Genomic DNA, 13,447 nt, shown 5'->3' with positions numbered 1-13,447 from the left:
CATTTTGCACAACTGTTTCATTCTGTCAGAAAACAGCCTCACTTTCGAATATTTCAATTATTACCCTCACTATTTTCTTTGATTTCTTTTTGCATTTTGAGAACATCCTTCTTTCTTCCTCTTTTCCTTCACGGTACTTGAAGAACTGCTGAACAACTGACTTTCCTGGAAAGGCAGGGAAGTGGAGGAGAGACCATAAAAGATCCTTTATTGGTCTACTTTGGCTCATGATACAAAGGCAAACATGATAAAGTTGCAACTGAAAAACCATATGAACATACTTTACATAAAACAACACTTATTCATTAAAAATCAGGTCTTGGTTTCAGAAATGTATCTGTCACACCAGATGCCTATAATTTTCCAACTAAAAACAAATTCTTTCATGTTTCACACCATGTAATCATAGGTTAATACAAAAGTGTAAACACTAACAAGCTGAACAATTCTTGCCCTCATCATTTTATTTGCTTACAGAACTAGTATTAGTTAAAAATACCAGGGAGCTTGAAAAATATACCTCTTGAGTGTTCAGGGTCTGCAGCGGTAGTAGCATCTTTAACCGGAACAAAACTTATGTCTTTTCCACAGGAACAGCAAAATTTTGTCAAGCTTTCAGACTTAAACCCACAGAATGGACAATACATCTTAACCTGAAAAACAAAAAAAAAATGTCCAATTTTAGCAATTTGTTTTAGCTACAAAAGTGGCAGTCAAACTAGCCCGGGCTAACAGTAAACATTAAATAGCAAACATATAGCTACAGTATTATATGGATCACGCAATAAACACACACATTACCTTGCATGTTTTTGTCTCTCACAACACTGAAAAATCCTTGTTTCATTTAAGTGTCTCCATACGTCGTTTGCATGTTCTGAGTTCTGTCACTTCCGCAGCTGTTCCAGCCTCCACAGAGGGGTTCGACAGGGATGCCCATTATCTGTATATCTGTTTCTGTTAGCAGCTGAGTTTCTAAATGTTCATGTCAGAAACAGTCCTATACAGGGGATCAGTATCGCAGGTCGAACTATTTTCATTAGCCAGCTGGCTGATGATACAGCTTTATTTTTAAAGGATGTGTCACAGGTGTCTCTGGCATTTAGTACAGTTGAAAGCTTCACTAAGGCCTCTGGCCTGTCCCTTAATATTAATAAATGTGAACTGTTGTCAGTGAAAAACTGCTTACACTCCTCTATTTGTGGCATCCCTGTTAAAGCTAATGTAACATACCTGGGTATCAGTATCACTAAGAATAGTAAAAACAGAAGTATTACCAATTTCATTCCCATTCTTGAAAAGTCAAAAAAGATTTTTAATAGTTGGCTACAAAAGGACCTGTCCTTGAGAGGCAGAGTCCTGCTCACTAAAGCAGAAGGATTATCCCGGCTAGCCTATACTGCCCAGTCTCTTTATGCAGATAAATCAGTTTGTAAATCTGCTGACAGAATGCTTTCCAGCTTTTTATGGAAAAACAAAACGCATTATTTACGCAAATCTGTTGTCCTTAACAGTGATATGTTTGGCGGTCTAAATTTTATGGATTTTGACTCCTTTAATAACACCTTTAAAATAAAATGGATCAAAAATGATCTTAAAAACCCAAACTCCATTTGGAACTTCATTTCAAAACATGTCTTTTCACATTTAGGGGGCCGAGAGTTTGTTCTCCTCTGTAATTATAGTATTCCAAAACTAAGCTATCCAGTTTTCACCAACAGGTACTTTTAGCCTGGTCCCTTATTTATAAACATAATTTTTCTCCACAGAGATGTTACATCTGGAACAACTCTAACATACTATACAAAAACAGGTCATTATTTTTTCAGAGGTGGTTTAATTATGGCATTATTCAAGTTAATCAGCTATTTAATAATAAAGGCCTTCTTTATCGCTATGAGGAATTTCTTACACAGTATAAGATTCCTGTCACTCCAAGAGAATATAGTATTGTTTTTGATGCTATCCCATCTGGCTTGCTTATGTTGTTCAGAGATGTTGACTTTTCTTCCATCCAGCCTATGAGCCCTCTTGACCCTAAACAGACCGCTGTCGGTAAGCTCTGTTTCTCAACTCGGTTAAAAGCTGTTAATTCCAAAATCCGTTCTTTATTCCAAGAAAATCTAGTTTCATCCCCATCTTGTGTATCTTATTGGAACTCCTTTGTGCAGAATGTTAATTGGAAAAAAGTTTGGTCTCTCCCACACAAGTTTTTTCTCACTAATAAAATCAAAGAAGTTTCTTTTAAATTAATTCATAAATTTTATCCAGCTAAGCACTTTCTTCAGAAATACAAAGCTGATATTGATATTTCCTGCTCTTTTTGTAAGCTCTACCCAGAAACTTCTGTTCATCTGTTTTGGAACTGTACATGCTCCAAGAAGTTTTGGAAAGACATTGTCACTCTGATATCCAACTATATTCAACCAGATTTCCTTCTTTTTTTTGAAAATGTTTTGCTTGGTATCACAGATTTCAAGGCGAAAAATTCCTCTCCCACATACCTTATCAATCTAATATTGTTGCTTGCTAAATTTCATATTCATAAAAGTAAAATAATGCACAGGAAACCACTTTTTGACCTCTTCGTAACAGATGTAAAATTGTATCTTGACTCAATCTCAAACTCAGTTAACAAAAAGGCTATAAAAACAATAAGTATTTGGAAAGACTATAACTTATTGTTGTAACTCGCATTTATTTGTGTAATTTCTTTTTATTTATTTCTTTTTTTATTTTTATTTTTTTTCCGCATCTGTTCCGTTTTGACAGTTTTCTATCTATATATTTTATGACTATATTCCTCTTTCATTTTATGTCCTTGTTTATTATTGTACACTGTTCTTCCATGACTACTGTTACTGTGACATTTTGACGATAAATAAAGCTTTAAAAAAAAAAAAAAAAGTTCCGCAGCTGTTCCGTCACAATATTGTCTCCCAAAAAACTTCCGTTTTGTTTTGTGCTTTTGCAGCATGTTTCTGTTTGCTGGTGTTTTCTTACATTGCAGTGCATTTGGCCTCTCAGGGCCACCGTAAAAAACAGTTAAACCTTTATCTATTCTAACACAAACAGACATTGTACAATCTGTCTCAAACTTCACAGGCTTAATGGGAGGGTAAGGGAGACTGGACACACCCATCTATCAGCTTTGTTTCACACTCATAACGCCACCTAGTGGCAACAGGAAATCAGAAGTACGCTAATAATATTCATCCTATGATCATTGCAATTTATTTGATGGCTACAGGCATTATATAGACGATCACGGCAGTTTAATTAATGGGTACTCACCCACGCCCGTGTCACCCGTGTCCAACGTCACCCGTGTCCACTAGGTGGACACGGGTGACGTTTGGCTGCTGAATGACGCGATGTACGGCTAGCCTGCTGAGCTGTCAGCAACTGGGTGAGCAACTTCTGAGCGCAGCTTGGCTGGAGAGCGCCACGGGTCGACGTGCGCCGGGTGCGAGGGCCCGATCATCGCCGCTTGCAGCTTTAATTGCTTTTGACATTTATTAAAAATATTCCTGGTATAAAGTTTTGCTGCTGTGTGGTTGATGTCTTTTATAAACAGCTGATTTTTATTTAGGAGAAAATTTGGTGGGATAATGAAAGGAGGTGCAGGTTTCTGCTTTTACAATCTGCTGAATGGTCAGGAGCAGGGCCGGCCCGAGGCATAGGCAACATCTGCGGCTGTGTAGGACCCCCCCTGACCACCACGGGGCACCAAAGCTTACCCAGCTTATCATGAAACTGGTTTTTACATGCCGGTGTCCTAAAAGAGGCTAGGTGAGAGATCTCTATCAAAAACACAAGCTGTCTGCCTGTATCGCCGTCCTTAGTGTGTTTTTTAGTTAGTATATGTTTAGCTTGCATAGTACTGTCATGGTTTATCACCATGTGTTTATAGTGTTTGGACTTTGAGGCTTCTGTTGTTTAAGGTTACTGTTTGTTGTGTTTTTGCAGTCTTGAATTTTGTGCCTTTTCCTGGTAATTCCTGGCTGGGTTCTTTCTTTGTATCCTCAGGCGTCTTCGTTTTTTCTGACTTCTGTTCTTGGCTGTTGTTCACTTTCTACTGAATCCCGTTTCTCAGGCTTCCCGTGTTCCCAGCTCTGTTTGGTGTTTATTCTCCTGTTAAGTAGATTTAGTGCATTGAGTATCAATGCGCTAAATGCCCCATCACACGGTGAGGGTGTAGTGCTCGACCTTGTTGATGGATGGAGAGCTGGACTGGAGGTTTCCAGTCGGTAGATTTAAAGGTTTTCAGCTGGAGGCGGAGCCGTTAATGGACTGAAGCTTCTTTGAAGAGAGGATTTTAAATGTTTGAACTCTTTACAAAGTTAGACCTTCTCTCCTGAATATTTCTGTGCTCACTTTCCAGGTGACTGCTCTGCATGCTCAGGACAAATGGGAGTGTTGCAGTGACTCGAGGTGACCAGCAGGAGGCAATGTTCAGTCACTGATGGAGAACAGCCTGCAGAAGGTACAGCGAGCATACACAATGCAGTCAGCTCACACAAACACTGAGACTTTATTTCTGATCTTCTGAAGTCATTTATAGTCTTGCCTGCATCGGGGTCATCAGGTCACGACCTGGTTACTGTAGAGCAGCTGGACAGATGTTCCTGGACAAGTTAAACGGTTCAGTGTCTGTCAGCTTCTGCAGTTTGTGGCGCCTCTTTCTTCTTCTGCAGCTGCACGTTTTCCAGGAGAGTTTGAGGTCTTCTGGCTTCAAAGGTGGAAAATTGCTCATGTTTATAGCATGAAGGGTGGAGGCAGCAGAGGAACCATGAGCCTGTGGTTTTAATTTGGAGCCAGCACAGTGTTTACCTCAGCTGCCCTCCATCTGAAGCAGGACGGTATCACAGATGGAACTTTACTTTATGTATAGACCCGTGGACGACCTCCATCCAACCCCGATGGCCTTAAAGGAAATCAACAATTTCCCAGCATCATGTTAACGTTACCACTGTTTCTGCAGCTGAACGTGTGCAGAGTTCTGGGATGAACTACGACCCCTTCTGCAGCATGTCAGTGGATTGTTTCATGCTTCAGAACGTTCTCTCTTTGGTCCTTCATTTTCTCCTGTTGAGGGAAACGGAGCTGCCCACCTCTGGTTTGCACCTCCAGATGTTCAGATCATCCAGAGTCCTGCACGTGACCCTTCATCTTTTCTTCTTTAAGCCTACACGCTCTGCAGCTCCACCACATTACTGTAACGTGTCTGAGAGCAGGGAGGTGGCACCCTCAGGTCAAAATGTGAACTGCAGCCCTACCCTTAATCAGCAGACCGTTGTTAAGACCTCCACCTGTGTGTACTCAAGTACTAAATACACAAATGTCACATATTTGGAGGTTTTCCTGCTTTAACTCATGCAGCAGCTGCAGATCTGCACACAATCACACTTCTGCAAATGAAATGTGTGAAAAAGGTTATTAAACTCATCACCTGTGTACAAGCGGAGCTGAAGTCATTGTTCATGTACAGCCCAGAAGGCTTCTTTGTTTCAGCCTCTCAGAGGGGATCATTTGCTGCTTTTAAAAATCTTTGAGTTTAAATCTCACTGCTTAGATGCACAAAATGAGCACTCGTAGTATTTAGAAAACAGCCAATGAAGGCGGCGCTCAGGAAGACGATGATGGAGCAGCTTCTTTCTAAGAGGAGGTGATCTGAGGCTCAACTGAAACTCTAATAAACTCTTCTGTTAAAGCTGCATTAGGCTGGCTGGCTTCACGTGTGCTCGCGTTGTTCTTCATCGTGTTGCTGCCTCGTATCCCCTCTGTGGGCCATTTGAGGTACACGCAGAATCAAACTAGAATAAACTAGAATAAAGTAGAAGCCTGAGAGCAGCTCTGTGGGTGAAACCAGCGTCTTATTTTCATTAGTTTTTCTTGGTTTCATGTTTGTCCATCTTCATCTACCACAGCTGTTGCTAAGTAACTTTCCAGCGTGGAGCATGTTGCTGTGGTGATTGTAGCCCGAGCAGCCGTCGGGGGACGCCGTCGTGGTGCGTTCACTTACGGCTGGTTGATGCCAGCATTGAGTCCTCAGATGACCTCTGAGTGTCATCAGTCTCGAGTGGAAAATTAGTGTCAGATTTTTGTGTGTGCGCCATAAACAGCATTTTGCTGCATTCAAGGCTTGCTGGTTAATCTGAGCTTTAGGATGTACAACCCCTCCTGACCTGTTTGACACACGTGCAGTCCTCATCACTGGACAGTATGAATGCCATCTGAACAGTGTTAGAATAAACAGCATTCACGGTGTTGGAGCAGCATTAGAATAACATGGAAACTGTGTTTTATAACATCAGACTGAGTTCACTGTGTGTGAATGCGGCTTCAGGTTTTCAGCTAAAACACAAAGTAAAACCTTTACTCCATCTCTGTCTTTACAGTATATCAGAGGTTAGACCTGCCGCTTCACTTCCTGAGTCTTCAAGGTCAGGAGAGGGTGAAGTACTACGGTATCAGCTTGGTTGTTCAGCTGCATCCACACACACAGATACCTGCTCAGTAACATCCAAATAAAGTCCTATAATTTCACTCAGCAGAGCATCCTCCCCCCTGTGCAGCTGTTATAAAAGGGGAACATTACTGTATCAGCTGTAAACATGTTTATTTCTGCTGCAAAGTTTAAATATGGGAGTCTGTGGGGACTGAGTCACTGCTGCCTCTGCTGGACGGCAGAGAAACTGCGGGTTTCAGCTTTTAACACTTCACCCTCAGAGGTCAAAGTTCGCTTTCATCCATCAAGCTGTCTTTAAATCCTTCAGATTCCTTTACTCTGGATGGCATTACTTTGGCCTCCAGTAACACTGTGAGGAATCTTGGAGTCATTTTTGACCAGGATATGTCCTTCAATGCACATATTAAACAAATATGTAGGACCGCTTTTTTGCATTTGTGCAATATTTCTAAAATTAGAAACATCCTTTCTCAGACTGATGCTGAAAAGCTAATTCATGCATTTATTACTTCTAGGCTGGACTACTGTAATTCTGCTGTATTTCTTCCTGTTAAAGGGAGTTTTTCCTTCCCACTGACACCAAGTGCTGCTCATAGGGGGTCGTTCTGACTGTGGAGTTTTGTTGTGATTTGGTGCTATATAAATAAAATAAAATTGAACTGAGTTACTGAAGTACAGCGTACCACCACCTTTGTAGTCCACAGACCTTCTCAGCTTCATGAAATCAAACCAAATGGAGGATTCCCAACCTCACTGGAAATGCTCTCGTCTCTCAGCCAGTGCGAGGAGGCGCACTGAACGGGTAGTTTAAAATAACTCAGACTGATGCATGAATCTTTTAACTGATGTTACTTAATTTATTTGTGTAAAGCAAATAAACCTTTCCATATCATATACAGTCAGACATATCATTTGATGTTAGGGCTTCAACTCGCCTAGGGCACCAAAATGGCTGCAGTCAGCTCTGGAACTAATGCAGCATTTCCACTAGTGCCTACTCAGCACGGCTTGGTTTGTAGGCTTTTCCATTAGGTCCTGGTACCAGCTACTTTTTTAGTACCCACTCAGTCGGGGTTCCAAGTGATCTGAAAATGTGACATCGAAGAACAGCATGCCGCTGATTGGCCAGGGAGTGTCATCACTAGCTGAGTCATGAGAGCAACTCCTTCGCCAGAATCAACCGCTTCGTTTTTAAAACCTGACAGCAAGAAACTGGAGGCACGCCACATTGAGGTGGTACTCAATTGTAATGGAAACAAAACAAGACCATCCTGCGTCGACCTGCACTGAGTAGGTACTAGTGGAAAAGAGGCATTGTCAAAGAAGGCGGAGCTCCAGTTTGGGTGCACAGTGAAATTCTGGGATATGATTTGGATACCAGTGACCTGTGCGCATGTCACACAGTGGTTTGTGGTGTTTCCAGCTGGTGGCGCTGTGACAGTGTTTATGTGGTTTCAATAACTACACAACAATACAGAGCAACATGACTGCAGTGTTACTGACACAAGTGTGTTATTCCAGAGTCAGGTTACTGAGATCATCAAAAGTAATGTAACAGCTTCACAGCACTGTGTTTGGGACGAAGCTCCGAGAAGCCCAGAAAGTTTATTTTTTATAGAGAAATCTTTTCTGAAATAAACGCTGGCAGTTTTTGGAAAGTTGGGATCTTTTGGAGAGTTTTTGGACATTTTTTTAAAAGTCCAGAATGTGATGTTTGTAAGAAGTGCTGATGTTTCTGCAGAGTGAGGATGATTTACTCAGCACACACAGCACGCACACAACCAGGATTATAAACTGGAGGCACAATTGGACTTTTGTGAATTGCAGATATTTTTGGGTAAACGAGGACAGCTTCATACTGCCTGGAGAACCAGAGGCTGCTGGTTTTCTCCTGTCGAGGAGAGAACTTCAAACACGCTTTAACCAACCCAGAATCCCACGAGGAACCCGAGTCTTCACTGTTCTTCATAGAAACTACTGAAGCGAACAAGGAGACAAAGAGGAAGAGAAAGGAAACCAGCTGCAATTAAAGATCAACTTTAAGGGAGGAAGGAAACGAGAAAGAAGCTAGTGAAAGGAGAGCAGCCCAGCCTGGACCCCAGCAGCAGCTCGTCATCGCCGAGCGTCACATAATCTCAGAGTAAACACACGTGTGAGCGGCAGGCAGAAATCCTTGGCTCCACTGGAGCAGGGGTGCACATTACTGTGGGGTCAGAGGTCAGTCCTCCTCTGAGACTTCCAAGAATCAGACCTCTAGGAATCACAGCCCCCACCAGCAGCCCCGCTGCTGCGGTCTTTAATAAGCGTTCACCGCCCGAATCCAGCCGTGTGTCGGAGTGTGTTTATGTTCATTTCACACGTCAGCTGACAGCTAATGGAGCCTGAAGCACAAACAGAGCACAGCAGTTTATCCACAGGTTCATCTCTAACTGCAGCCCCATCGTTACCTCGCATGTTTCTGTGGTTTTAACATTTAACCACTGGCAGCAGCTCACTGGCTCGGTGCAGTTTAGGGCTAACCCTAACCCTGCCTTTAGATGAGGTTATAATAAAATGGAAGTTTTATGTTAGACACTCAGGAACTAAACATCTCTGTTCCCACTGTGAGATCCACTCACAGGGGTGAGTTTTAAAAAGCTTTAATGAAATGTCAGTTATGACTGCATAAAAACGAAACCCTGAACCTGCTCTGATTGGTCAGAAATGTGTTTTACAGCAGAAACAACCTGAGCTGATCTGAGCTGACGGCAGCTTTCAGCTCTGCATGTGGAGCTAGAGCAGCTGATTTTCCTCCTGTGTGTAAGCAGGGAGGGGTGTCAGGGTCACTGAAATGTAGGTCACACTCCGTCCTGGACGAGGTGGGCGGTGCGCCAAACATCCTGTACACCACCGAGTTTTTTCTTCTTCTGTGGTGCCGTGGAGGTGAAAGCTGAGGCTCAGAGCCGGGGTCCGGGCTGGGCTGCTCTCCTTTTCTTTCTTACTTCTTTCTCGTTCCCCTCCTCCCCAAAGTTGATCCTGATGGGAGTCTGCTGAGCCAGCTGATTCCAGGCCAGCATAAACAAAGACTTCCTGTATTGCTAATTTCCTGCTGGGGACTAACGTGCCATCCTTTTAACATCAGAATCACAGCTGGAAGATGATCCTGGTGGCAGATGCAGGTAAAAGGAGACCCTCACCTGTCCTGAGCAGACGCCTGTCCCATGTGCTGGTCTGACCCTGAAAGTTTGCCCAGAATGCACTTTGTGGAGTCTGAGAGTTTCACATTTGATGATTAAAAAAAAACAGTTTGACGTTGAAATCAAACTTTTTCTTTCCTGGTTTCTTCTCAAACGTGTGCGTCTGTCTTCATGAGGAGAGGTTCTGACTGCAAAACCTAAAAATCCTGAAAAATATTCAGTCTTTCCTGCTTTAAAAGAAAATAATGGATCTTATTAATAAAAGTTTAAAAGTGTGACTCAGGAAGGAAAAATTCTTCTTTTATTTCAGGATTTCTTTTTCAAATGCTGCTTTAAAATAGAAACGACAGAAATCGTCATTTAAACTCTGAATAAAACTTTATTTAAATTCTTTACAGCAAACAGACATTTTCCAGACTTAATGTTTGACATTTTATATTTGTTTTTCTCTGCAAACGTCCTGAATAAAAACTGAGAACAGACACAAAGGCGACAGATTAAAGGAAAACCCACACTGTGCATCCAGCAGGCCCCGCCTCCGGTGTTTTAATGATGGTGGCGATCCGTCTGACAGATCAGCTGACCGCGGCGGTCACAGCATCTTCATCAAACCTGACCTGGACCCAAACCAGAGCAGTCACTGCAGAGGTCAAAGGTTAAAGATCTTCCTTTAATTTGTCACCCTCTGAAAGCACCAGCCCTGAGTGAAGCACATCCTGAAGATGGTTGCTGCACGGGTGGTTTTCTGACACGATGCCGAGAGCAGTGAACCCCACTGATGGTTCATTTCTGCTGATCAGAGACTAAAAATTGAGATGAAATAAAGGAGAACTGAGCTGTTGCATTTTTTATTTCACGAGGTGTAAATCATTTAAAAGCTCAGGTCTGAAGGTCAGACCCATCAGTCTGTCAGCAGCTTACATCCTCCTGTTTTAAAGTTCAGAGGTTTTTACTGTATATCAGATGATGGTGATCTGCAGAGAGCTGTGGGAGCGAACCTGGACTTCTTCCAGATGTTTGGATCAGTGCTCTGATGGCAGCGGCCGATGTGTTCAAGATCTATGCTGAGAGTCGGCTCTCTGAGCGCTGAGCTCACATTTTTCAACAGGAAGGAAAGAGGGTGCCCTATTTTTTTAGGTTTTCCTTTAGGAGCTGAAAAAGCACAAGCTTACCGACAGCATGCAGCAGCCCCGATCTGTTTCCTCATGATTATCACCGAGTTATTTTAACATCATTAGAGGTTAACAGGTCAGATCTGGTGTCACTCCATTAGTTTAAACAAGAGCCCCTGTTCAGGATTTGTGTCACGTTCTGCTGCGGCAGGTAAGGCGGAGGACCCCAAATGCAAGACCCTCAAGGCTTGAATAACATTTAGCTTAAACTTTAACAAGCTCAAATAGACCAAAACTGGACGGGAGCCAGCTACACAAGAAAACTTGAAAAACTTGAAATACAAAACACAGCATAAGCCAACAATAATACAGAGAAAACCCAACAGTCAAAACGACCCCCTATGAGCAGCACTTGGCGACAGTGGAAAGGAAAAACTCCCTTTAACAGGAAGAAACCTCCAGCAGAACCAGGCTCAGGGAGGGGGGGGTCATCTGCCGCGATGAGTTGGGCTGAGGGGAGAGAAAGACATGCTGTGGAAGAGAGCCAGAGATTAATATCAATTAATGATTAAATGCAGAGTGGAGTATAAACAAAGTAAATAAGGTGAATGAGAAGAAACAGTGCATTATGTGAACCCCCCAGCAGACTAGGCCTATAGCAGCATAACTAAGGGATGGTTCAGGGTCACCTGATCCAGCCCTAACTATAAGCTTGATCATAAAGGAAAGTTTTAAGCCGAATCTTAAAAATAGAGAGGGTGTCTGTCTCCTGAATCCAAGCTGGGAGCTGGTTCCACAGAAGAGGGGCCTGAAAGCTGAAGGCTCTGCCTCCCATTCTACTCTTAAGTATCCTAGGAACCACAAGTAAGCCAGCAGTCTGAGAGCGAAGTGCTCTGTTGGGGTGATATGGTACTATGAGGTCTTTGAGATAAGATGGGGCCTGATTATTCAAGACCTCGTATGAAGAATTTTAAATTCTATTCTAGATTTAACAGGGAGCCAATGAAGAGAAGCCAATATGGGAGAAATCTGCTCTCTCTTTCTAGTCCCTGTCAGTACTCTAGCTGCAGCATTTTGGATCAGCTGAAGGCTTTTCAGGGAGCTTTTAGGACAGCCTGATAATAATGAATTACAATAGTCCACCCTAGAAGTAATAAATGCATGAATGAGCTTTTCAGCATCACTCTGAGAAAGGATGTTTCTAATTTTAGAAATATTGCGCAATGCAAAAAAGCGGTCCTGCATATTTGTTTAATATGTGCATTGAAGGACATATCCTGGTCAAAAATGACTCCTAGATTTCTCACAGTGTTACTGGAGGCCAAAGTAATGCCATCCAGAGTAAGTATCTGGTTAGACACCATGTTTCTAAGATTTGTGGGGCCGAGTACAAGAATTTCAGTTTGATCTGAATTTAGAAGCAGGAAATTAGAGGTCATCCAGACCTTAATGTCTTTAAGACATTCCTGCAGTTTAACTCATTGATGTGTGTCATCTGGCTTCATTGATAGGTAAAGCTGAGTATCATCTGCATAACAATGAAAATTGATGCAGTGCTTTCTAATAATACTGCCTAAGGGAAGCATGTATAATGTAAATAGAATTGGTCCTAGCACAGAACCCTGTGGAACACCATAATTAACCTTAGTGTTTGAAGAAGACTCCCCATTTACATGAACAGGAAGCAAAACTCAACACAACACACAATGAAGACGAGACTTGCCAAAATAAAACAGGAAGTGAGCAACCAGGACGCGGACTTAACAGAACACGGGGAATAACCGACACAAGAGACACCACAACACAAGGGAGAGAGACTGAGGGGAAACGACTCGAAGGCTACGGGAAGGGATGCTGAATACAAAAGGGGGCAGACACAGGGAGAAACAGACACAGGAGCACAAAGACACGTTCAACTCTGAGTTTCCTGCTCCAGAACAGCTGATCAGAGTTAGTTCAGTCAACTCTGAGTATGATCACCCTGAGTTAGCACGTGCATGCGTAAGGAAAGAAAGCCATCATCAATGGAGCTCTGATTCACCATGGCAATGGGTAAATAAAGGGCGGAGCCTCCATTTTAATCTGATGGATGGAGGATCGCACGTGAGTTACTTTAATCAGCCTGACCCACTCTGACACCATCATAGACTCATTTCTTTTATAATGTCTGCTGTCATCATTTACACAACTTGAATCTCCATCAGATGAAGCTGAATCCTAACTTCACATTTAATTTATAAAATCTAATTATTCAGCTGCAGCCTGATGGACAAACTGCAGGAGACAGAAAGTGAAGATAAAAATGTGGAGAAACAGCTCAGACTGAGTTTACTGACCGACCTGTGTGTTAGAGACTGAGACAGCAGCAGACCCCGGGGGAGCTGACCTCAGGTCAGTTTGTTGCTCAATAAAAACAGTTTTTGCTGCAGTTTATGACAGTTCAGTTTATGGTTATTTGTTTAAATAATTGTACAATAAAAATGGAATCTATTGATGGAATAGCACCCTCACTTTATTCATTTATTTAATTGAGGATTTCATTATTTCTGCCATTACTGGATAAAAATGAGATTTACGGAAAAACTGCTTTAATGTTTCCAGTTTAATCATTTTAATCTGATCTAAGATCAGCTGAAGCTGATCAAAGATCAGCTTCACTGATAGATGACAGCTCTCTGACAGCCACA

Source organism: Archocentrus centrarchus, chromosome 24, assembly GCF_007364275.1.
Source record: "Archocentrus centrarchus isolate MPI-CPG fArcCen1 chromosome 24, fArcCen1, whole genome shotgun sequence".
Lineage (NCBI taxonomy): Eukaryota > Metazoa > Chordata > Actinopteri > Cichliformes > Cichlidae > Archocentrus > Archocentrus centrarchus.
This window is presented reverse-complemented; position numbering follows the sequence as displayed.